Source organism: Hyaena hyaena, unplaced genomic scaffold (genome assembly GCF_003009895.1).
Source record: "Hyaena hyaena isolate Hyena2069 unplaced genomic scaffold, ASM300989v1 scaffold_126, whole genome shotgun sequence".
NCBI lineage: Eukaryota > Metazoa > Chordata > Mammalia > Carnivora > Hyaenidae > Hyaena > Hyaena hyaena.
Window position 1 is genome coordinate 322,331 of NW_024080759.1, and position 26,260 is coordinate 348,590.

At 40.4% G+C, this 26,260-nt stretch overlaps 1 long non-coding RNA gene and 1 pseudogene across 3 annotated transcripts in view; both read left to right on the top strand.

Moving 5' to 3' along the window:
- The window catches only part of LOC120235300, a 63,121-nt gene extending 40,631 nt beyond the window's left edge, over positions 1-22,490 (top strand). For all 3 annotated transcript variants that reach the window (XR_005529372.1, XR_005529371.1, XR_005529370.1), the window contains 4 exons: positions 15,514-15,709; positions 16,130-16,242; positions 21,617-21,756; positions 21,965-22,490. This is a non-coding gene — a long non-coding RNA (uncharacterized LOC120235300). The remainder of the gene's footprint in view (positions 1-15,513; positions 15,710-16,129; positions 16,243-21,616; positions 21,757-21,964) is intronic.
- On the top strand, positions 9,840-11,373 carry LOC120235299 (annotated as a pseudogene).
- Positions 22,491-26,260: the final 3,770 nt, after the last annotated feature.

A 26,260-nucleotide genomic window follows, 5' to 3' on the forward strand; every position in this document is an offset into this window, starting at 1 on the left:
CTTACATTTCTTACATCGTAATCGAAATGATTCCTCCAGGCTGGTATTTGAATTACATCCCCCCACCCCACCCCGCTCCCACCCACAACCCCCTGGAGGTGCCAAGTTAAAGATTTAGATGTGCATTCTTCATAGATTCCAATTTTCTGGGTTCCAAATTTGGGGTACTAAATTTTTTAAAAAGCATATTCTTTTTCTTTGCTAAGTTCATAACATGTCCAAGCATTGCATTTCTGCAGAAAAGAAAACTAAACAACACAAAGCATGGATCTGAACTACTATCAGTGAGAATTTACCAAGAAAAAAGGCAGGAAGGCAGGAAGGCAGGAAGGCAGGAAGGCAGGAAGGCAGGAAGGAAGGAAGGAAGGAAGGAAGGAAGGAAGGAAACTACAAACATCCTATTGTCTTTTTTATGAGAGAGACTTCCTTGAAAAGAGGATTTCAGAAGCTCTTAGAAAGAATACCCCCCCACCCTCCTTAAGGTATAAGCAGTAAGCAAATAGTTCATCTTGATTTTACCCAGAGGAAGGCTTTAAAGGTGTGGTCCTATGAGAAAATCCCAAAACTCTTTTTCCAAATTCAAATGAGTAAAGTATTTCGTGAATGCCTTTTCCCCCTTCCCCAGTCCCACCTCATTCCCTTTCTTTAGTTACCTCCAGACCCTTGATTGTTAATTGTAGCAAAACCAGCAATGGAGCACAGAATGCACTGGCTGTGTTGCTGATTCCTGACAAAGGCAAAAAAGTACCCTTATCACTTGTTGAGACACCTTCAGTCTCCTACTCAAGTGGCATTCTGACATCCCCCATCAAGCTCTGTACTCTCCAGGCAATGGTGCACTGTATCTGCTGTATACATCATCACCTTAAATAGTAATAATATATCAAATGTAACTGGAGGCTCAACAAGGCCCTACTCTGGCTCCTTGTGCCAACTCCTTTAGCTTTCTCCCCCCTGAGGCTGAGATCTTCCTGTCCCTGTACAGAAAATGTCCACTGATTCTCAGTGATTTTTAATTTAAGGGTTTGCACCATCAAAAAGCCCAATATGGCTTGGGGAGCACTGTGATTCTTTTGCTGAATTGTGTTCTACAGTTTGCATTCAGCACAAACCATATCTTAAATCATGTCACACAAGTGAAAACTGAGTGTTAGGGAGAAAATTATTTAGACACTTTAATGGAGGCTAAGTTATATTTGAAGACCTCCCTACTGCTATTGGTCAGTGGCAGCTAGAGAATTTGCCACCTAGAATGATTCCCCTTCCCCTCTGAACCACAGCTGGCTTTCCTTTGAGAAGCTCCAATACTCTCAGTGAACCTACAGGCATAGTTTCACCTTTACCTCTGAAACACATGGAGAAGCTCACCTGGGCTGGGCCAATCACAGACCTCCCAAAATAGGCCAATGCAAACCTTTCCCTGAAAGTGATGCTCAGATGCTGGATGAAAAAAGCCCTCTTGCTGTGGTGTTGGGTCAAAGGAGATGAGGCAGCCCTGGAGCTAGTGAAGGCAGTCTTCTCTGCCATATGGAGACAGCCATGCTGCAACATGAAGCCAAGCAGAGGCCAGTCAAGAAAGGAGTCCATAGTTCTTGTCTCTGAGACTTTGATGCTTAAAGTTCTTTAAGTTACTGTATCCTCTTGAGCTGCTTTTGTGAGCTCATTTCTGTGAGCCTTCACTACCCTTAAAATCTACAAGAACTAATATATTATTTTATGCTTCAGATCATTTGAGTTGGGTTTCAGCCACTTGCAGCCAAGATTTAGATTAAGAGTTTTAGAGCAAAGTGCTCTAAAATTGGTTCTGTTGCAAATGGTGGAGGTGTCCAGGAGACTGCACTGTCCACAAGGCCATTCCAAGAAACATAAGGGAATGTGGCTCTCATCTAATTAAAAATGAGCATAGAATAGATTGAGTACTAGTAGAGACGATGGAAAGGTTTGTCACAAAAGAGTTAAATGCTTACAGGTAAGAAAGTTAACCAGAAGACCAGAGACAGCACACAAAATGGCTGATGCAAATAAGAGAATGGGAAGTAAGGGCTACATTGTTGCAAAGGAAAGGAGAATAGAGCAGCCAAGCAGAAAAGATGAAAATAAAAACAAGATAATGGCTTCAACCTGCAACAATAATAGTAATAGTACACATACCTTGTAGAATTATTGGAAGGACTCAGTGGGTTAGTTCATAAAAAGAGCTTTGAACTATGCCTGACACACAGGAAGTGTCATAAAAGTGCTAACCAATGCTGTTTTTCCAACTGGCTTGGAAACACTGGAGTGCTACTTGGCTATGAGGTAAGAGAGCAGGCCTTCTCTTAACCCCAGACAGGGCCAGGAAATATCAACTTTTCACTGCTTCAATACACATCACATACCCCTACCCTACCTCAGTAGATGCTTCTGAAAATTTTTCAGTTTTTTAACAGCAGGACATTTTGTTTCAAAGGAAATCTGAAATGTAATCCCTCCACCACGAAAAATTGTAAATATCCCTTTATTCTCGTCAGCCTCTAATTTATCTCCAGGCTATGTTTGGTTACTTGGTTGATTCTTTTATTCCTTCTTTGGTTTTACAGTATCACGAAAATCCAGATTACCAGAGACAACTATTGCAAATGGTGCTTCTTTTTTTAAAGTAAGCTTACTTTACATTCTTGGGAAATTCTTTAAGCAAACATAAATGGCAAGACAATGTTGAAATATGTGTAAAAGTGCCATGTAATATATTAAGAAGGTATTACTTTTATTATAAATTTCAGTTAAATTATATTTTAAATAAATTCTAATCCAATATTTGTAGTACCCTTAATTTACCTCTGTCATCATGCGACAGGCAAAATTCTGATATGGATCCCAAGATTACCATCCCTTGGGGTACACCGCTGTATATAATTTATATACAATAAAACAACAGTCTCATAATTCAGTTAAATTATGTGGCATAGGTATAAATAAGGAAACTATTCAGTCAACATTGAGCTACTCAAAAGGTTATCTTGGGTGGTCCTTACCTAATCAGATGAGCCTCTAAAAGATACACAAAACAACAGCAGCTACTCTCCACTGGCCTGAAGAAGTAAGCAGACATACTGTGAGAGGGCCACATGGAAGTAGCCTCTAGATGGTAAGAGTAATCCCTAGCCAATCAACAGCCCAAAAAGGTGGGTTGGTCCCCAAATCTCTAAAAGACTGAATTCTGGCAAAACAATCAAACAAGCAAGCAAGCAAACAACAACAACAAAAACTGACCTTGAAAAAAACCCTGAGTCAAAAATACTTCTACTTCAGCCTTGAGAGACCCTAGTTTGAAGACCCAATTAATCCATACCTGGATTCCTGACCCACAGAAACCATGGGATAATAAAAGAATTATTCCAAGCCACCACATCTGTACTAGTTTGTTTCTCAGCAATAGAAAACTAATGCAGGGGCGCCTGGGTGGCTCAGTGGGTTAAGTGTCTGACTTCGGCTCAGGTCACGATCTCACGGTTCGTGGGTTCAAGCCCCGCGTCGGGCTCTGTGCTGACAGCTAGCTCAGAGCCTGGAGCCTGTTTCCAATTCTGTGTCTCCTTCTCCCTCTGACTCTCCCCTGCTCATGCTGTCTCTCTCTTTCTCTGTCTCAAAAATAAATAAAACATTTTAAAAATTAAAAAAAAGAAAACTAATACAAACTATATGGAAAACAATATGTGCTAAATGTTGGAGGATGCCTATCTAGCAGTCAGGGTATTCTAAGAGACTGCCTTGAAATTGATATGGTGTCATCAGAAAACAAGCCATTGGAGTAACAAAATGCTTGGCAAGTGCAGCACTGGGAGGAGGCCCGAAACGTAAAGAGCAGTGCTTGTAGCCTGGGGAGAGGTAAATAGCCAGGAACCAAGGAGTGGTGTCCAAAGTATCTTCCGTGAGCACATAGGTGGGGAAAAAAGGATCTAAAACATGAAAGAAGGCTATCAGATTATAAATTATCTATATCTTTCAATTCTCTTATTACCAACATAATATATATTCGTGGATTAAAATTTAGAAATTGGCAGCAAAGAAGTATACAAGAAAATACACATTTTTCACATAGTTGTAAGCACACAGAGTTTGTGTCCTGTTTCTTTAAACCTTAATCAGTCTTTATTATCCTGGGTTTGTGTCATCTGCATCTTTTTTTTAATGTCTATTTATTTTGAGAGAGAGAGAGAGAGAGAGAGAGAGAGAGAAACATTGCACATGAGCAGGGGAAGGGCAGAGAGAGAAGGAGAGAGAGAATCTCAAGCAGGCTCCATGCTGTCAGTGTGGAGACTGATAGGGGGCTCAACATGGGCCTCCATCTCACAAACCATGGGATCATGACCTGAGCCAAAATCAAGTGTCACATGATTGAGCCACTGTCATCTGCGCCTCTTTTAAAGGTAGCATAGTATTCCATCTCATGCTGTGCACTATGATTTACTTAACCATTCCCCTAATTGGAAGTTAAAGCTGTCTTTAATTTTAAAACATTTATTCTGCATCAAAACCTGTAGGAAATAGCATTCATTTATAGAACTTCTTGCTCTGGCATTTGACTACATTCGCCACTTTAAAACAGTCTAAACCCCATCTAGTAGGGGTTTCTGCTCTGTAAAATCCTATCTTATCCTTAGCGTTTCCTCTGTCCTCGGGTATTCTTTTTGTTCAAACATGCTCTGGCTTGATCCAGATTACTTGTTCTCATTGCAATTTCCTCCCCTGGGAAATCTGTTCTTTCCTGCCCTCTCTCCCTCTGTCTCCTTTGTAAACATTAAGGTATGATATGAGATTTGTTCTAAGTAATGTTTACTTTCTCTTTTAGTAAAAGGCATCTTCCATTTCTGAGAAAGTCCTATTGTTGCTATTGCTAATAACTCACTCCTTGTGCACATGCAAAATAAGCCCTACGAGCCCCCAGGCGACCCTCCCATTCTCTCACTGTATGACTTTCATTTGTCATGTTTTTCTTGCACTCTCTTAAATTTACTTTGTAATCTCTCCCGCTTGCCTCTGTCTATGCTGTCATATGTTTCTACTCAGTGTGGAGAAGCCGTAGGAACCCATGGCTAGTGGCTTGGTTTTGAAGGCAGGTCTTGGGCTCTGGCTCACCTCTGATGGGTGACTGGTGCCCCAGATGGGAGAGGGGCTCTAGAAGGGAGATGCCCTGCACCATGTCTTTGGGAGGTAATGTGACATGGGTATTAGAGTCAGGCAGACTCGAGGTGAGGTGTCTGGGGTGAGGTCTGAGTAACAATAATTTGAGAAGCTCCCAGGTGATGCTACCAAGCAGCCAGGGTTACACCAGCTATTCCGTTGTGCTGAGAAGGAATTGACAAGTGACGAGGGCCTCTCACACAGCCAGCTGCTCTTAAGCTCCCCTGTCTGCTGGCTCCCACTTCTTTTCTGTCTAATTCTGAATTAACCTCAAAATCCTCCGGCTCCCTCACAGGACATCCATGAGAGCTCTTCAAAAGGCTCTCAGGGGGCACCTGGGTGGCTCAGTCGGTTAAGCGTCCGACTTTGGCTCAGGTCATGATCTCGCAGTTCGTGGGTTCGGGCCCCATGTCGGGCTCTGTGCTGACAGCTCAGAGCCTGGAGCCTGTTTCAGATTCTGTGTCTCCTTCTCTCTCTGACCCTGCCCTGTTCATGCTGTCTCTCTGTCAGAAATAAATAAAACTTAAAAAAAAATTTAAAAAAAAAAAAAAAAAAAAAAGGCTCTCAGTGCTTCCCCACTGCCCTGCCCTGAGGGCCCGCTCCTGCTGACCTTCCTTATCCCTCCTCAGCTATCCTCACCAACATTTCACCCTCTCCACCCCCTTCCCAGCCCCCACTGACTGTTAGGATTCTCTCAGTCAGCTTTTCTCTCTCTTGGGTGGAGCAATAACCCAAAGACTCCAGCTTAATCATACTGGTGTGATAGTCCACGGTGCGTGGGAAATTCAGGCCGAACAGTGGCAGTGCAGACTCCTCCGTCTCACCCTCTACCTTTGCCCTGCCTTCTTGTGCCATCTTCTTCTCCCCTGCTTGGGCAGAGGCTGGGTAAATCAACACATCCTCTGCCTAAGCAAATGTCCATCTGGGGTCTTCCAACAAGACTGTGATATTTACACACAATATTAGAGCCCCACCTCCCCTCTGAGCATGGCAGAGGTTGGGTAGAAAGCACAAATACACAAATATCTTTCGGTCGTGGTGGGGGACAAACTCAGATGATAAACACTGAGATCCTGGTAACTTCCCCTTCTTCTCTCTCTTCCACAGCATTCTGCATATGTAACTAGTTTGGGGTTGGGGATAAGGCTGTTCCACCATTTTTTACCAACTCTCTTTAGAGTTCAAGTCTACCTGAACATTACATTCATCTGGGGGCACTTAAAAGCAATACCTATGTCCTAAGTTGAAGCCCCAGAGGCTTTAAAAAAAATGTTTCTTTATTGGGGTACCTGGGTGGCTCAGTCAGTTAAGCGGCTAACTTCAGCTCAGGTCATGACCTCACAGTTTATGAGTTTGAGCCCTTTATCAGGCTCTGTGCTGACAGCTCAGAGCCTAGAACCTGCTTTGGATTCTGTGTCTCCCTCTCTCTCTGCCCCTCCCTGCTCATGTTCTATCAGTCTCTCTCTCAAAAATAAACATTAAAAAATTTTAAAAAAGTGTTTATTTTGAGAGAGTGAGAGCATGTGTGGTAGAGGGGTAGAGAGAGAGGGAGAGAGAATCCCAAGCAGGTCTGTGCTGTCAGTGCAGAGCCAGATACCGGGCTCAATCTCATAACCATGAGATCATGACCTGAGCCAAAATCAAGAGTTGGACAGTCAACCAACTGAGCCACCAGGTGTCCTGCCTACTGTCTAGCACTAAGCAAATGGGCATGGTTCCTACACTTATGAAGATTTCAAATATCAAGAAAATAACCACCTGGATGAATATATGATTACAAATTTTGATTTGAGCAATAAAGGAAAATTTGGCTGAAAGAAAGATTAATGGGGATAGAGGCTAATTTAGATGGAGAGAGGGATCAGGGAAAGCCTTTTGAGGATTGTGGGGACAAGTCTAGCCCAGAGGAAAAGCTGGCACAGAATTGGGGGCAGGGGTTTAAGACCATGCCAGGAAGAGGGGAAGACATCTGCAAAAGGCCCTGAGGAAAGAAGGGACTTAGTGTATTTGAAAAACAGAGGAAAGGCTAGTATGGTCGGAATCCAGTGACAGAGAAGAGAGGTGTGAGGTGCAGCTGGAAGTGTGGACAGGGGGCAGATCTCAGGACTTTCCAGGTCACACTAAGGTTTTTGGATTTTATTCCAAATATATTAGGGAAGCATTGGAGGATTTCAGGAAGAAGAGTGACATGATTACCAGATACCAAGCCAATAAGGAAGTTAGGACATAGTGGTTTCTTATTTTTCATGTGTAACATTTTTCCATACATTATACTGCTATTTTTATCATTCTTTGTATAACCACTTTTTAAAACATTTTTCCTTCTCCTATCCAGATTCATGCAGTAGTATTTGCATTCTTCTGAATTGGCCTTATTAAAATTCATCATTGGTTTATTTTTATTCTTCCTTAGGTCCCTGTTTCTCATTTGCCTATGCTCTAAAAGATGCAGAAAAACAGAGTGATTCATTCAAGAAAAAGAAATGGTTATTTAATGTACCACAATTTAAGACCAATGCCCAGTCTTCCTTCTTATACAACTATTATCAGCCCTATTCTGTGATTTCATAGGGCTGGCACAAACCACAAACTTCTAGATTCATCACTGGCCTCACAGCCCCAAAGATGAGATGAAAAGAAAGGCACAGTGGGATTCTTATGGCTGCTTCTCCCAGGCTTTAGCCCTGCTGTGGTTCTTGGGTCCCGATTTGGATCCCGGCCCTTGACTCCTGGCAATGGCATACTCTGGCCTGATGATTTATGTGGCCTCATTAGACTTCTGTCCCGAGGCTTTCTCTACAGGCCTAGACAAGAGCATTGATGCTGGCCTGAGGATCTCTGCTTCAAGCCTTGAGACTTTGGGGATAAGTTTATATTTTTAATATCTTTACATTTAAATCCAGTCATCACAAGTCCAGGCAAATAAAGACAATTTTACTGAGAGAGCAGTTAGCCGGGATGGAGGCTAATTCAGATGGAAGAAAGGATCAGGGAAAGCCTTTTGAGGACTGAGTACCCCCATTCAGGGAGCTGGTGGGAAGTATTTCTCACTTCCTTGTACCAGCACTGTGCTAGGTACTGGGATTCAAGAATAATTTGCCTGAGAGGGTCAGGGAAGGATTCACATAAAGAGAGCTCCTTTGTTGAGACCTGAGGCATGAGCAGAGGTAACCAGGTGAGTACAACGTAGAGGGAGATTTCAGGGTGGAAGAACAGCATGGGTACAATTGTGTAGACAAGAAAGCACAGCCTGTTGTGGAATGGTAACATGTGAGCATCGGTGTGGAAAGGGCAAGAAACAGGCATCAAGGTGGGAGACTGGGGAGCTGAACGGCACCTTGATATGAGGGTGAAGGGGAACAATTAAAAGATTTTAAGCAGGAGAATGAAATGAGAAAATCTGCCTATCAGAATGAACTTTCTGAAAGTAACGTGGAAGAAAGATCTGAGGCTGTGAGCCTGGAAGCAAGGAGGGCAGTTTTTGAAGTAGTCTGTGTAAGCGTTGGTGCAAACCTGAGCTTGAGTAATGGTAAGCTTCAAGTTATTGAGGAAGACACAGCCAGGAGGGCAAAATGGACACATTTTGGGGAATAATTAGAAACAGGGTGTGAGTGACAGTCAGGGTCAAGATTGCAGCCTCAGTTGGCAGTTGGTGCCAGTGAATGATGCTAATCACCATGTTAGGCAATAAAGGGAGAAGAGCAAGTTTGATAGGAAAGATGATGAGTTCATTTTCAGACATGTTGAGTCAATGAATTTGAATGGGCAAAAAGCAAATTGACTTTAGTCCTAGCTCATTTCTATTTCATTGTGGTTTGTTGTTGTTGTTTGTTTTTATTGGATGTAAAGATTAAGAGTAAACGATATTAGCAAAAAAGAAAGAGATCAGTAAAGGAAGACCTAGGATATAAAAGCAAGCAATCACACTGCTGTGAAACTCATGGTTGGCCATTCATTTCACAAATCTTCACAGAACACTCACTATTTCCAATTCTGTAGAAATTACATAGATCACTAAGCTATATATATGAAGCATAAGCTCAAAATGTAATAGGGATAGAATAATATTAGCATTCAGTTCATACAGGGCTACAAAAGTGCCAAAAACAATATGCAAAAGTGGCAAATACCCTTATAATTGACTCCTTATAAGATCTAGTGGTCATAATATTATCTAAGTGATTAAACATTTCATCATTCATAGTGGGACATCCTATAATGTTGTTTCTTGTTGTGACACAATTTGGAATAAACAGCAACATCTAAAAAGCATTCTTGCCAAAAAAATTTAACTTGAATTTAATCAAGCCTTTATGCCTAACTTCCAGATTATAAAATAATGTAGGAAGTTTAGAAATAAGTCCATCAGCAGCAAAAAGAAAAAAACAGAAAAATCTAGAATGTGGAAAATTCTAAAAGACAACTTTTGGACCTCAAAAAGCCAATCTTGAGGCACCTGGGTGGCTTAGTCGGCTAAGCATCTGACTTCGGCTCAGGTCATGATCTCACAGTTTGTGTGTTCAAGCCGCACATTGGGCTCTGTGCTGACAGCTCAGAGCCTGGATTCTTCTTCACACTCTGTGTCTCTCTCTCTCTCTGTCCCTCCCCAGCTCACACTCCTTCTCTGTCTCCCTCTCTCAAAAATAAATAAACATTAAAAAATTTTTTAAAAAGGCAACGTCATAGAGGAAAAAAATCCTGGAAGTGTTCTAGGCTAATAGAAACTAAAAAAGACATAATAATTAAATGCAATGCTTTAAAATTGATTGCATTACTTTGAAGAAATCCTATAAAAATATTTTGGGGACAAGTGAGGCAGTGTTAACATGGACTAGAGTTTTAGATGATACTAGGGAGTTATTATTGGTTTTCTTGAGTGATAATGGTATTGAGGTTGATAGAATACTTATTTTTAGGAGAAGGTTGTCAAAGAATTTAAAGGCTGTGGTATTCAGAATCAAGAAAACAGAACTTATGACCCCAGTGACAGAGTCCACCACGTGAGCACAGGCCCGAAGCCCTTACCTTTCCAGTGCCTCAGCTGCTCCCCCTCAGTCTACACCACCACCGGTTGGCTGTGGATGACGACACTGCTGCATTCCTCGTGACAACGGCTACAACAGGTGCCAAGGCCTGCTTCAGGCCCCCCTGACGACGCCCCCCCTACACCGTGGTGTGCCCCAGGGTGTGATGCTGGACATGGGCCAAAACGCCTCCCACGGGGGTGATGAGGTCCAGAGCAGGAGGGATATCCTGACCCTGAAGTAGCCCATCGAGCATGATATCTTCACCCACTGGGAAGACATAGAGAAGACCTGGCACCACATCTTCCACAAAGAGCTACGTGTGGCTCTCGAGGAGCACCCCATGCTTTGACCAAGGCACCCCTGAACCCCAGAACCAACCGTGAGAGGAGACCCAGATCATACTGGAGACCTTCAACACCTCAGCCACGTATATGTGGCCATCCAGTCTATGCTGTTCCGGTACACGTCTGGCTGTACCACGGCATCCTGACGGACTCCAGTGACTGGGTCCCCTACACCCACACTGCGCCCATCTGCAAGGGGTATGTCCTCCCCTACACCATCCTGTGACTGGACCTGGCTGGCCAGGACCTGACAGACTACTCCACAAAGATCCTCACAGAGCATGGCTACAGCTTCACCACCATTGCCGAGCAGGAAAACATGCAAGACATCAGGGAGAAACTGTGGTACTTACCCTGGACTCCGAGCAGGAGAGCTATGGGGAAGAACTATGTAGGAGCTGCCAAACCTGAGGGCATCACCACGGAAAATGAGCCATTCCACTGCCCCAAGGTGCTCTTCCAGCCTTCTTCCCTGGATGTGGAACCCTGTGGCGTGCACAAAATTACCTTCAACTCCATCAAGAAATGTGACGTCTGCAAGGAGCTCTACGCCGAAAAGGTGCAGTCTGGTAGCACCACCATGTACCCCGACGTCACTGACAGAATGCAGATCCTCACCCTGGCACCCCACACAGTGAAGATCAAGATCATGGCACCGCCTGAGCGCAAACCCTCCAGTGGATTGGTGGCTCCATCCTGGCCCAGCTGCCCACCTTCCAGCAGAGGTGAGTCAGGAAGCAAGATTCTGCCGAGTCTGGCCCCTCCACTGTCCACCACAGAAGCTTCTAGGTGTGACTTTTACTTTCGTGCCTTACACTCTTTCTTGACAAAACAAGATAAACTTGCACAGAAAACAAGATAAAACTGGCATGGTTTTATTTGGTTTTGTTTGTGTTTGCGTGTTCAGGATTTAAAAACTGAAATAGGGAGGGGGACAGCAGTTGGTTGGAGCAAGCATCCCCGAAGTCGTACAATGTGGCTGGGGACTTAGATTGTATGTTGTTCGTTTTTCTCATAGTCATCCCAAATATCATGGGATGCGTTGTTACAGGAAGTCCTTGCCTTCCCAAAGCTACCCATTTCTCCCTGAGGAGAAGGGCCAGTCCTCGCCCAAGTCCACACAGAGGAAGATGATAGCAGTGCTTTCGTGTAAATTGCATAGTCCAAAACGTTTTAATCTTTGTCTTAATACTTGTTCTTTTTGTTTTACTTTGAATCGTCTGTCATCATGGCCCTCCTGCTTGCCCCCTCAACTTGAGATGTATAAAGGCTTTCAGTTTCCCTGGGAGTGGGGTTGAGGCACGGAGACAGCCAGGTCTTGCATGTACACTGACGTGAGACCAGCTGGATAAAGTGCACACCTTAAAGGGAAAGGGGAAAAAAGAAGAAGAAAGAAAAAACAGAACCTACAAGAAAGAGTTCAAAAGAGAGGAGTCAATACAGGGAACTGGTTAAAAAGGTACTGGAAGAGTTAAAAGGGCAAACAGGGTAAAAAGAAGCAATCCAGGGATTAACAAAAGCAGAAAACTCTTGAGTTGGAGGAACAATGGGAGGAAGTGGTGGTATCAGAACGCAGGGGCCAAGGCTATACGGGAATCGACAGGGGCTCTCCAATGGAAGATTAGACTGTGGAGAAAGGGGCTATTCGACAGAAATAGACAAAGACACTGCCAAAGACACTTCCCAAAACACAGTAGAAATATCCTGTCTTCTTCTCTCTTTTTACCATCTTATCTCCAGCCAGTGCTTCCTATTGGCCAAAACCTAAGCAGAACTCAGTTGCCAGAAACTATGGGAAACCTAGTTTGCAGGCACTGGCTGTCTAAGATACAGAAAATTCAGAGGAAAAGCAAGAAACAGATAAAGCAGGCAAATGATTGGTCCTGGGGGGGATTGTCATGACGCTTACAGCTTACTTGCAAGTAGTTCAGATAAGAAAATGTATACATATAAATACAGATAAAACAAATCAGTTTAAGTGTTGAATATGGTTTGGTATATGGATGTTCATTATAACTATTTTTTCATTTTTCCATACACTTGATACTTTTTCAGAACAAAAAAGTGAAAAATCCATTCTAATACTCTATGAAGGAGAGGATAAGGGTCTGATACAAGGTCATGGCCATGGGAATGGAGAGAGAAAATCCTCTAAATGAATTTGACAAAGGTTCTCATTGAATCCTTGTAACCAAGATGGAAAAATGTGGACCAGAGCAACATTTATCATCATTTTTTCCAACACTACACATCTGAGAGCTGAGTTTTCTATTTGTCACTCTCCCAAGGATGTATCCACTATTATTCTCACACTAGCTAAAACCCCTACCTTATTTATCATACTCAAGAAAGTTTGACAAAGTAGCAGTGAATGAGAGTGGCTTTAATTTGGTGGTAATCTTTAATCTACTTTATTTTTTTAGGAAACAAATTAGTTATGAAACACCTCACAGTTGATTACAACACACCAGTGTGTTGTGACATTAGAGTTGAGAAACCTTCAACCAGAAAAATAGTATAATTATAAAGCCACATACATGGTTGAGCACTTCTATCCAAAGTTGTTGATTCATGGATAGATGTCAACCTGGAGGCAGCTCTGCATGATGCATCAGAGGCTCTGTCTTACTTTGGCCCTGTCCCGTATTATGTTTTTATGAGTATCTTGGATGAGATTTAGACAAGAAGCTGATGCTGATGACTTGAAACCTAGGGTGAGAACGAATGTATCAGATACCAGCTCAGGATCCAAAAAGATCTGGATCAATCAAGGTGGCTAATCAATATTAGCCAATATAAACTGATACAATGGAAATATGTGACCAGGCTTTCTTTCACTTGAGTCCAGAAAAGCCAACTAATTATGAAATGTTTTCTATATGCAACTAAAGAGCTTGAGTTCGTTCTCAAGTTCTGCCATCACTTCCCTGTATAACTTGAAGTATAAACTTCAGTAAGCAACTTTAACTCTTCTTAACTCCCTCACGTCCTGCATTAGTAAAAGGAAGTAATAGTAATAGCTAACTCATAGTAACTTCAGTGAGTTAATGTATGGAGAGCAGTGGAATATCCTTGGCAGAGTAACAGAAAAAAATGTTAGCTGTTATCAGTATTGTGGGTGGGGGAGTACTGGTAGCAGTATTTCCTAGTAAATAGATGTGAGAAAGATTTAGTAGTTGATAAAACATTCAATAGATTTTAGTTGTAGAACAGAGTTACCAACAGAGTGCATGTCATTTAGGGCTTTATTTAATTAGAATTCCCTGCTTGAAATGAAGCTGATAGAAGTTCTGACTGACTGTGTTCTGCTCAGGCTGCAACCTGAGCAGGGGTTTGAGATTGGGAGCTATAGTCCCAAACTGTCATAAACACATTGGAGTCTGTTCAACAGACCTGGAATGCAGGAGCTGTTACAGAATTGGAGGTGTCAGTCTGTCTTTAGAAGTGTAATGATCTGTGGAATAGAATGTGGAACTTGTTTTATGTGCCCTCTCCCATTGATTTTCCCAGAACCAATTAGTAAAAATTACCATGACATAGTTTCTGAGTCCACAAAATGAAAATCTTCCTTGTGCTCAGAGTTAGGAAGATGTGCTAAGTTCCCTGTCCCCACAATGATAAGGCCTTATACAACCACTCGGCATAGATATAATGGGATTTAAATCCAAAATGGGCGATTGGATTAGATGTCTTGTAACATTGACCCTCAGAAACCCTGGGAGTTTATCTAATGCAATCTGAGGATTCTAGATTTGCTTTTTAATTACATACTTAACTGCTTCCCAAACTGCTGCCTTTTGAGCTCTTATTGGGTTGGTTTTTTTTGTTTTTTTTTTTTTTTTAGGCTTTTGGCCAAAGGTCTGTACTTTTTTCCCTCCCTCCAAATAGGTTAAATACTCTGGGTGTTCATTTTTTAGGAAATGAACTTGCAATGATTAAACAGGAAATATGCACTTAGCTTCTAATGTTAGCTGCCTCAAAACAAAATCAATTCCGTTTCAAATGGAATGCTATTGGAGAGCTATTCAGAAATATGTTGATACGAAAGAAATATTGAAGGTGAACACATCAGGGACAGGAAATGAGAAACTTAAAGATATCTTCAATGCCAAAAGGCACTCTGTCTTTCCTGTCCTCAAAACCTTGAGGAAATCTTTAAAATGCTCCGCTCATTTGAGGCATAAATATGTTGGGCTAAAAGCCAATGAAACCTGGATTTTAAAAAACCCAAAGTTTTTTCGCTAGATCCTCTATAGAAAGGTAGAAGTTTAAATTCTGAAGATGCCTGAATTACTAACCAGAGCGGACTCTGTGAGTACGTAGTGGGAGACGGAAAAACAAAAACAAAAACAGAAAAATCCTGCTGGCTCTGGCATCTTTATGTGAACAAATTGGTTGTTCATATCCCACATGGCCTCAGTTTCTAATCAATAAGCATTCTTTTTAAGCCTGAGAAGTAGCATATTCACACATTATATGGAGCAATGCCTCGTTTCCTTCTCAATAACCAGCTCTGCCGCTTGGCCAAGGGAACATTTTCCAATTCTGTCCGTGCAATCAAGCGGTTTCTACCAAACAGTAGGAGTTTTTCAAGCTGGTATCATACAACTGCACCCAGGTTTGTAGGTCATATTCAACAACCAAAAAACATGTTCAGAATCACTGACTTCTGGTCAAAGATGACTATACAAGCGTGAAATCTAAATTGAATGTCTTCTATCTTTACTCTGTTAAGTTTTTATGTTATGCCAACAGGAAAAAACTAAAGTCAAATATATATTATAAAGGGTTATCTTGAGGAGGGGGGAGATTTTAATCTTGAAGTTGAATTTAACTATTCTTTCCATATTTTAAAACATGGACTAATTTAACATAGCTTCCAGAAACCAGTAATAAATGAAATTTACAACTAGTAAACTTTTGTCTTGCAGTCATTTAAACAATGATGTTCTTTTATGAGAAATGGATTCTTTGTTTTCCAGGGCTCTCATTTTTCACCTCTAGATCCAAAACTCTGTAGTTCACCACATCCTGGACCAAATGTCCCAGCTTCCTGCTTAGAAAGTATATATGTCTTCAGTTCCACGAGCCTTCATAAGGAATTGAGAAATGCTTCCTCTACTCTCTTACTAAGGATATGGGATGTTTTGTTTTATTGAACTAGGAATTCTATCAGAGGTGAGTTGGAAACAGTGAAGAACAAGAATGTAGCAGCATTAATAGAAATAAGATAGTTTATACCATCAAACAGATCCACTTTTTAGAATTTTTGTCTTTCTGAATACTGCTGTGCATAATCCTAAGAAATAAATATTGGCCAGCATCTGTTAAGAGTGAATAATTTCTCTATGGCATTATTATAACCAAAAAAAAATTGAAAACAGACAAGTGAACAACAATAAAGGCATTCATCTAAATTATTTTTACCAAGTGTGTAGAATAACATTGAAAACTTTAGAGGCCACCTCAAAAACTCTTACTACCTCTTTGGAAGTCAGCTTGAACTTTAAGGCAACACCACTGAGAGAAAAATGTTTAATTATTCTGACATGGGTGGTTAACAACTTCAGTTTTTTTCTTTATCTTGTGCATCAGCAGGTTTCTTTGACAGCAAATTATGACTGTGGGCAAAGTGGACACAGTGCAAAGGAGAATGAAGAAAAAGCTCCCACCGCCAAAAGATATTTTCCTCTCCCCAGAACACTTTGCCAGTAAAGTGCTTTTAAGAATTTTGCCTACTTATTAATCTACCCTAGGTTTCCCTTTCAATATCACTTAAAACACTATTTAAAAATATATTTAATGAAAAACAACTTATAATTCCCAAAGGTGAGCATCCATAGACTTAAAACAGCCTACTCTTGTAGAGAAAAGGTCTTTTATTTATCTCAGTCCTACATGATTTGCAAGAGAGTGGACACCCAATATATATTTATGGAACAAATCAATGGGAACAAAAGGAGGAAAATGATAGAAGGGACAAAAGTGGAAATACCATATTATGAGAGACTTTAAAAACCTTGAATTTTCAAAATGAGGAACCGTGCAGATGACTGCGATGATTAAAAAAAGCAAAGGACTATCTTAATCCCACAGCATTTTATTTAGTAGGTTTTCTGATTTTCCTTTAAGTAGATGCCTAATAAGCAAGTACTCTCCTCTATATAGTCATTTTGCAAAATCCACACTTACAAGCTGCATGTTCATAGACAAGAAACTTGACCTCTCCACAACTCTTTTTCTTCATCTGCAAAGTGGGAATGAGCAGTATAGCAAAGTGAAATGATTTGTATTCATAAATCAAATAGAACTGAGTCTGGCATATGTTATGCATACAATAAATATTAGTTACAATTGTGATAATCATCTTCATCATCCTCAACAGATTCATTAAATGCAAAGAAAGTAGTAAGTTATTTTAAAAAGATTTTTAAAATCAGATCATTTTGTCAAATGGTTTTAATCTGTGTTAAACTTACGTACATAATAATAGAAAAGGATGCAAAATTTTCCTCTCCTTAAGAACAGTGTATGCAGCATTTAGCTTTTACTTCCCTTTGCATCTCCATAACTCTCTTTCAGTCACATTTCTGCAGCAGTCAAGACATTTGTGAAATGTATGTAAGAACCAATGCACAATGGAACACATTCTATCCCCACCTTGAGTTGACCTCACCAAAAATTTGCTCATGTGGCTTTACTTTTATATACCTTTTTCAGCAAAGTCAAGAATTTCAGTTCCATATAAGAAACTAATGAGTCAGTCTTCTCAGCAGTAATGAGGAAAGGGGAACTCGAGAGCTGGAAATAGAAAAGGAAGGTAAAGTATGCGCCAGACCTAGAGTAAAGAGTTTTGCAATAAAGATTTTTTGCAAAGAAAAGAATGTTGAGAGAAAGTAGACCTCATGCTAGGAGCTACACACGCATATCTACAAAAGAAAGCAAATGGGAAACCAATAAAGGTGACAGCAGACTTCATGAGCTTTGTCACGAATAAGACTTGTTAGCACTCACTGAGCATTTACCGTGCACAACACAGGTCAGACCATTTAATCCATCTTCATGGCAGTGCTGTTGGAGTGGCACTGTTAGCCTCATTCTATAGATAAAGGTGCTGAGTCATATAAAGTCTAAAAATGTGCTGAAGTCATAGCTAGCAAATGGCAAAGACAGAATTTGAGCCCAGGCAGTCTGAATCTAGGGACTGTGGGCTTAAACAGTACAACACTATCCCTGTGACTAAATATATGTAATTCTCTGTACGGGGGCAGAGTGTGAGATTTACCTCATTAGCTTTGCCAAAAAGTTTAAATCAAAGCTAAGTAAAGGTTTTTGTAAGCTAAGATTTCTGGTTATTCTTTATCTCTGGGCCCAGAATGAGGAGAAAAAAACTCAAAACTGAGTAAAAAATTAGAAAGTCATTGACTATTTGAAAAAAAGACAAAGAGCAGGAATAACAGAGAGAGAGAGAGAGAGAAAGAAAGAAAGAAAGAAAGAAAGAAAGAAAGAAAGAAGGAAAGAAGGAAGAAGGAAAGAAGGAAGGAAGGAAGGAAGGAAGGAAGGAAGGAAGGAAGGAAGGAAGGAAGGAAGAAGTCTTTGTATAAAGACTATCCACAGCAAAGGCAAGCAAACTTTTTTTTTAAATATTTTATTTACTTTTTTTTTTACAAATAGTTTATTGTCAAATTAGTTTCCACATAACACCCAGTGCTCATCCCCACAAGTGCCCTCCTCCATGCCCATCCCCCCTCCCCCCCACACCCATCAGTCCTCAGTTTTTGTCAGCATTCAAGAGTCTCTCATGGTTAAAGGCAAGCAAACTTAACAGGCGTCTTATTGAAAGTGTAAAGAAGATTCTAAAGATTTTCTTAAAATATTGCAAGGCAGTTAACAGAAACCAATGAATGCACACTCCTCCATTTACACACCATAGCTGTGGTTTGCCCTTGCCCATGATCTATGCTTCTTTTTTGAAATGAGCCCCCTGATTTTCCTCTGAGAAATCACCCTCCCCCACCATCTCAGGGCAAACTCCAATCCCAGCTTGAAACCATAACCCAAATCTGGCCATTAAAAGTTCTCCATCCCTCTTACCAATGTGTATGGGGAGTCTACCAGCCACAGGACTTTTACTGGAATTACTGGGAAAGAGAAGGGTTCTTCCCAGAGATTGCCAAACCAATGTATTCCAGGCCTTGCCTTGGTGGCAACCATCTTTCTGCACAACTGGCTAAGGCCTGTCTGAAATGATGACACTGCATGGGACATCAGGGAAGACATATGGGAGGGACACAGATTCCTAAAGTTACCATGTGTGCACCTGGATAAAACTGAGCCTACCAACTTGATTTTTCAATTATGTAGGCCAACTAAAGAAAATGTTTTTAAGTCAAGTCAGCTTAGTTTGGCTATCTGCCACTCACAGCAGAGAGAACTCAGGTTGAAATACTAATATGAGACATGTAAAATGTCCACTGATAATCCCTCTACTTAGCCAGATATCTTTATCATTTTAATTTGTGTTCATGGAAAGAATGCCTAAAAGAATAGTTTCACATAGGACTTTCATCTTCCAACCTCTTTATTCCTTTAAGTTCTAAGGTTTATTGCCTGTAAATTTTCCTTCCATGGTGTCTTTAGGAACCCACACATCACAAACAGGGTGGACTATCATATAACATGTTGGATATTTACTCAGACAGCTGTTTTATTAAGGTGTTATTAATAAGTGCAAGAGGTCAAAGACTTTGTTAAGAACTTAATATTATAAAATTCCTTAAGCATTTCACTAGGTTATTTAGGAAATTTCTTTTAAAAAATTAACATGCTGGGGTACTTTGGTGGCTCCGTGGGTTGAGTGCCTGATTCAGTTCAGGTCATGACCTCACGGTTTGTGAGTTCAAGCCCCTCATGGTGCTTGCTGCTGTCACCACAGAGCCAGCTTTGGATCCTCTGTCTCCCTCTCTCTCTGTCCCTCCCCTGCTCATGGTCTCTCTCTCAAAAATAAAAAAGATAAATAAATAAATAAATAATAACCTACTTAATGGAAATCTGAAATTAATGAATGCAGGTAAAACAGTGGACCCCAAATTTTACTGTGCATAAGAATCATGTAGGAAGCTTGATGAGTTGAACATTCCAAAGTTCCAGCCTCAAAAATACCCACGAGGAAATTGAGGCATGAAATCTAAAAGTCTTCATCTTTACCAAGCTCTTGAAATCATTCTGTGGTAAGTAGTTTCAGACCAGCCTTGAGGAACTCTTAAAATTCTCACGGAGCATCAGTAAAGATGTTACTCTGAGTTCATAAATTATGAATCTGTGTCTCCAAAAGAGTCAAGGATCATTAAGGATAAACTTGAAAATTTGCCTAATTTCACTTCCTTCTAGTCTGGTCAGCATTAAGTGACATAATGTACATAACGAATTTCATCTAGTTGGCATGTGTTGAGAACAATCTTTTTAACATGCTTATTATAATGGAACTAAAAGACAACAGATTTATTCATCTTGATAATAAAGAGTACTGCTCTCTTCTCTCTCTACAAATGTTAAGGTCCAAGAATGTTAAATACTGTGCTGATTTTTAAGCTTTTGTCTCTTGGTACCAAACCTGGGAATCTCAAATCAGAGGAAAATATACGCCACATTTGTGTGTGCTTCTCTGACCCATTTACCAAACAACTTCCAAGCCTGCAAATTTTGAGTAGGTACAGAGTAAGAAAAGGCTCTGTAGCAAGTCCAGTCTGTGGTGCAAACTGCTCTCTTGAGCTTTAGAAGAAAAGACTAGGAGAAGGAGACTCATTTCACCCAAGACCATCAGAACAAGACCCACTAGACACCAAAAACCTCTGATTGCCTATCACTTCCTTACACATTTCTGGTCTTAAACTCTTGAGTTATTTTCTTCTTTCTTAGTTGGTTTAAGTTCCAAAATAGTTCACAGGCATCCCTGGCCTTTAATCACAGTATTCTTAAGATCCTTACCCATGGCAGTCAATAGATATGGGATTGATTATTTGGACACTGGCAAAGTTGAGTAATCCATTTCCAAGCTAAGGGGAAAGGTCAGCTGATTATAAATGGAATATGAGACATCTCTTCATGGCTCAGATTTGGAAGTTTAGTATTTTATTTTTGAAGTACCATGTACACTTTAATATTAATTTTTTCTTAGTGTTTGTCTGTGTTGCAGAAGCCAAACATGTTATCTCCAGAGTCTTAATTGCTGTATAGCTGCTGCCATGTAATGTAATTCAACTAGTGATCATCCAACAAAGAGAACAAGAAGGCCTGACAATTAAAGAGATGAAAACAACTACCATTCAAAAGTCAATACACAATAATGACGTCTCAAGAACGGTGCAGATTTGGACTGATCACATCCTCTGATGATAACAGTCCATCAGTCCATCTTTCAGAGAAAGGAGGTCTAATGAAGTAAAAAACAAAAAACAGAAAAACAAGAACAAGAGCAAAAATAAAAACAAAAACCCCAGATGGTAGCTGTGAGGAGATATCTGAAAATTGAGTCAGAGAACACAATTTGCAAAAGTGTACCAGGACTCCCAAAACAGATAAACTATCTTTTAACTCATGCCATTTTAACATATGTCATTTAGATCCCTGTGTTCCAAGATAAGACCACTGTTGAGGGGTGCCTGGGTGGCCTAGTCAGTTAAGCGCCTGCCTTCAGCTCAGGTCATGATCTCTGTCTGTGAGTTTGAGCCCCATGTCAGGCTCTGTTCTCACAGCTCAGACCTGGAGCCTGCTTCAGATTCTATGCCTCCCTCTCATTCTGTCCCTCTCTTGCTCATGTTCTGTCTCTCTGTCTGTCTCAAAAATAAATAAACATTAAAAAGAAAAAGACCACTGTTGAAATGATCCAGTGGTAACTGCATGGACTCCTGTGTTAAAGATAAGACTACTGACTGTCACAGCAACTTGACTGGTTTACAGATTCTTACTAATCCCTAACTTTTTCATCCAATGGCTAACTCCAGCTTCACAATTTTTAAAACCTCCATGATTTACACACTTGTAATACACTCCATGGCTTCCTAATGTTTGTATTCTTCCTTGCAGGAACAAGCTAATAAACTTCCTTTTGTGTTTCTGGTGATCAATGGCTGGTGGGATATAATCTAACAACCCATCACCCAGAAATGACGGGGTAGATAGAACACTAAAATGACCTACTGAAGAAGAATCAGTGACAGCACCAGGTATCGAACAATATTCTGAAATGTTGGGTTTGTCACTAATAGGCCACTGTATAAGCTTTGAATCAGTGACCAAGAAGGTGCTATTATCTCCCATAGGCAGAATAGATGGGTCCAGGAATCATGAAGAGGCAAAAGTGGAAGTGGCTACTTCCAGTATTATGCCCACTCAGATTATTTGATTCCTGTTATCCCAATTTAAATTCTACAGGTTTGGATGTCTTAGAGGAGTGCTTCCACAACAATGATTCTGCTGAACTGGAAGTTTGAGACTACTCCCTGGTTATTTTGAATTCCTTATGGTATTGGGTCAACAGTGAAAGAGAAGGGACACTTATCAACTGGAGGAATTGATGCTGACCACCAAAGGGGAGTCAGGTTGCTGTTACAAAATGGGGGCAGGAAGGACAATGTATGGAACTGAGGTATTCTTTCAGATGCCCCTAGTATTTCCATTTCCAATAGCAAAAGTTATTGGAAAATTATAACAACTAGAGAAATGCATAACCACTAAAGATTCAGACCCTTTAATAATATTTGAGTCACCTGACCAGTTAAAAGGATTTAGGCCAGTTGAAATGCTGGCTGAAGGTAAAGAAAACTTGAAATGTTTCATGCAAGAAGGAAGTTATAAACACCATTACAGCCCTCTAAAACTAGAACTATAACAACTATGTGTATTTTACTTCCTTGCTTGTTACATAAATACATATAAATATATAATATATTACATGATATATTATTACAATGTTGCATTCTTTTACTACCTTTTGTATTATATATATTTGCATATATTGACCTCTATTTTCCTTACTCTTTTTCCCTTATCCTTTTGAAGAGATTAGTGGCAATGATTGACTTTAAAATTCAGTCATCAGGGGCGCCTGGGTGGCTCAGTCAGTTGAGCGTCCATCCAACTTTGGCTCAGGTCATGATCTCGCAGTCTGTGGGTTTGAGTCCCACATCGGGCTCTGTGCTGACAGCGAGCTCAGAGCCTGGAGCCTGCTTCAGATTCCTTATCTCCCTCTCTCTCTCTGACCCTCCTCTGCTCATGCTGTCTTTCTCTCTCTCTCTCTCTCAGAAATAAATAAAACATTAAAAAAAACTTTAATCCTTCTTACAAAAATAAATAAATAAATAAATAAAATTTAGTCATCAGCTTACAGAATATTTATATGGAAGTGAGAATTGATCTCAGGACTAATCAATATCACCTAGAGATAGACATCATGATCTCTGTATATTAAATATTAAATGTTAGGATATTACTTAATTTGACTCTTGTGCCTTTATATCTCCCCTCCAAGAGCAAATGGTGAAAACAGCTTCTTTTTTTGTGGGGGGGGAGGGTGGTAGTTGCATACTTTGTTAATGTTGCTGTATGGAAATTCAAATATGTTTTGAAGAGGTATATGGATGCCAAGTGGCTCCAAATTTGGACTGTGCACATTTTTCAGTGATTGCTCATCATCTCCAAATCCACCCTTCTATGCTCTGCTTTGGAAACCTGTCAGTAAAAACCTGCACTTTATTCTTCTTTGCCAGCTGCTCTTTGATAGGCTGTATTGATAGAAGGCACTGGAGGGAGACAGGAAAGCCAGAGGAGTGAGAGGATGGATTCCTCCTGTTTGCTTGCTGTTCTCGTCCACGTATTCCAACAACTGCCCTTCACCCTGGCTGCAGCAGTTGGTGCTATTCTGTCTTTTTCTGGCACTCCTGGTACCAACGTCACAATGCCTCCTCGAACATACCAGCTCTAGGGGCACCTGAGATGGTCAGTTGGGTAAGTGTCTGGCTCTTAGTTTCAGCTCAGATCATGATCTCAGGTTTTGTGAGTTCCAGCCCCATGAGCACTGTTAGAATGGAGACTGCTTAGAATTCTCTCGGGGCACCTGGGTGGCTCAGTCGGTTAAGTGCCTGACTTCGGCTCGGGTCATGGTCTCGCAGTTTGTGAGTTCGAGCCCTGCATTGGGCTCTGTGCTGACAGCTCAGAGTCTGGAGCCTGCTTCTGATTCTGTGTCTCCCTCTCTCTCTACCCCTCCCCTGCTCATGTGCTGTCTCTCTCTCAAAAATAAATAAATATTTAAAAAAAAAAAAAAGAATTCTCTCTCTCTCTACCCCCACCCCCACCTCTCTGCCCCTACCTGCTTGCTCTCATGCTCTCTCTCTCTCAAAACAAATAAATTAACTTAAAAAAAAAAAAAACCATTCCAGCTCTAGACAGGTAGTGCCATCTTTTTAGAGGCTTGAATTCCAACCCCCAGTGTCTCTATTCATTTCTTTAGGTTCTAATAATTCCAAACTCTTCACTTTATTCTTCCTGGAATAGTAATTCTTACCACCATTACCTCTGTCTAAATGAAATATCTCCCATTTTTCTCTTTGATTCTTTAGCAACCATTTTACCAAGGTCCTAGATTAAATTCTCCCTGTTATGACCCAGCAATAGCACTACTAGCAATTTATCCCAAGGATACAGGAGTTTTGATTCTAGGGGCACATGTACCCCCAATGTTTACAGCAGCACTTTCAACAATAGCCGAGTTATGGAAAGAGCCTAAGTGTCCATCAATGGATGAATGGATCAAGAAGATGTGGTTTATCTCTACCATGGAATACTACATGGCAATGAGAAAGAATGAAATCTGGTCATTTGCAACAACATGGTTGGAACTGGAGGGTGTTATGCTGAGTGAAATAAGTCAGGCAGAGAAGGACAGATACCATATGTTTTCACTCATCTGTGGAACTTGAGAAACTTAACAGAAGACCATGGGGGAAGGAAAAGGGGAAAAATAGTTACAAACAGAGAGGGAGAGAGGCAAACCATAAGAGACTCTTAAATATAGAGAACAAACTTAGGGTGGGTTGGGGAGGAGGAGAAGGGAAAATGGGTGATGGGCACGGAGGAGGGATGGGCACTGGGTGTTGTATGTAAGTGATGAATCACGGGAATCTACCCCCAAAACCAAGAGCACACTATATACACTGTATGTCAGCCAACTTGACAATAAATTATATTTTTAAAAAACTCTCCTTGTTAAAATAACTGGTCTTTTTCCTGACTGGACACTAAAGGATGCAAATGCTGACAGCACTATTGGCCTAAGAAGGCATTTAGCACACAAGGTTCACGCAACAAGTTGAGAATTCTGGTACTAATAACATTTCACTTATATAAAACAGGTCAACAACATCCTTATTCAAAGTTTTCCAACCAGAAATGTTTCAGAATTCAGGATATTTCAGATTTTAGAAAGACAATAATGTTTATACATTAAACTGTGTAATAGTTTCAATGGGATATGGGACAGTACCTCATTATTAAACACTTGAGGAAATAAATATTCCCTCATATAAGTTCAGGTCAAGTTTTGCCACCAAATGAATTTAAACACACACACACACACACACACACACACAAACAACTTGTGGTTTTCGGAGCTTTTTAATTTTGAACTGTAACAAAGCATTTTAACTTGTATTAGGAAAGACTTCCAAAGGACTAATCAAAGGACCAATTTTTTTACATCTAAGATTGAATTAAAGTGCTTTCAGGAACACTCTGAGTAAATCTGAGTAAGGAGGTAATGTCTGACTTAAACATAAGCAGAAATAACAGAGATAGCTTTGAATAGACTTGTCTGGTAGTCTTCAGAAAATATTGCCCCCATTTACCTGAGAGTCAGTGAATCAGTTCTCTGCAGGAAGGAAAATCTACTGCGATAGCAAATCATGAGTAGTTCGTATTTGAGACTGGGTTAATGAAGTTGCATGTAAAATTCACACAGTGAAACTCTATCAGAGGAATTGTGACAGCAATCAGCAGAACATGTTCTAACATGCCGATCTGCCATTTTGGTTTTTTATGCATTGCAAAATTAACCAGGAAAAACCCCCCCACATATATAAATACATTCTTGATAATTTAAATATATCAAGGTAAGTGCCAGAAGAACAAAGAAAAGAAACAGGTAAAAATGATTGTTCTTGAGAAGTGGGACTGAGGGAATTGGAAATATGGAAGGGGCAGAGGAATTTTTGTTTAGGCTTCTCTGTCTTATTTGATTTGTAACTATGTGAATTATTATTTAATAAGAGCCTTTTAATTACTGCCCTAAAATATATAAACTTAAAAATGGAACTTGTCCCTATAAGTTGTGAATAACAGTGCTTAATTTATAAAACATAAATATACAGCTTTCCCGTTTCTGAACAGCAATTTAGAATTTGATTTAATAAAAGTGACTTAAATCAAGTTGACTGAACCTCTAGCTTCAGATGACCTAGTAAAGACACTTCTATCCCTGGCTTCATCCCAAAAACTAACCTAAACAACAAAACAATGATAAAGACAGACACTAAAACTTCATTTCCAATGAACCCAGAAAATAATTACAACGTCAACACAAACTATGAAAACCAGCTGCCAAGAGACAGCAGGTTCTGGACTAAACTGAAAGATAGAGGCTTCAAGGATAGCAATCAAGCTGACATCTTTTGCAGC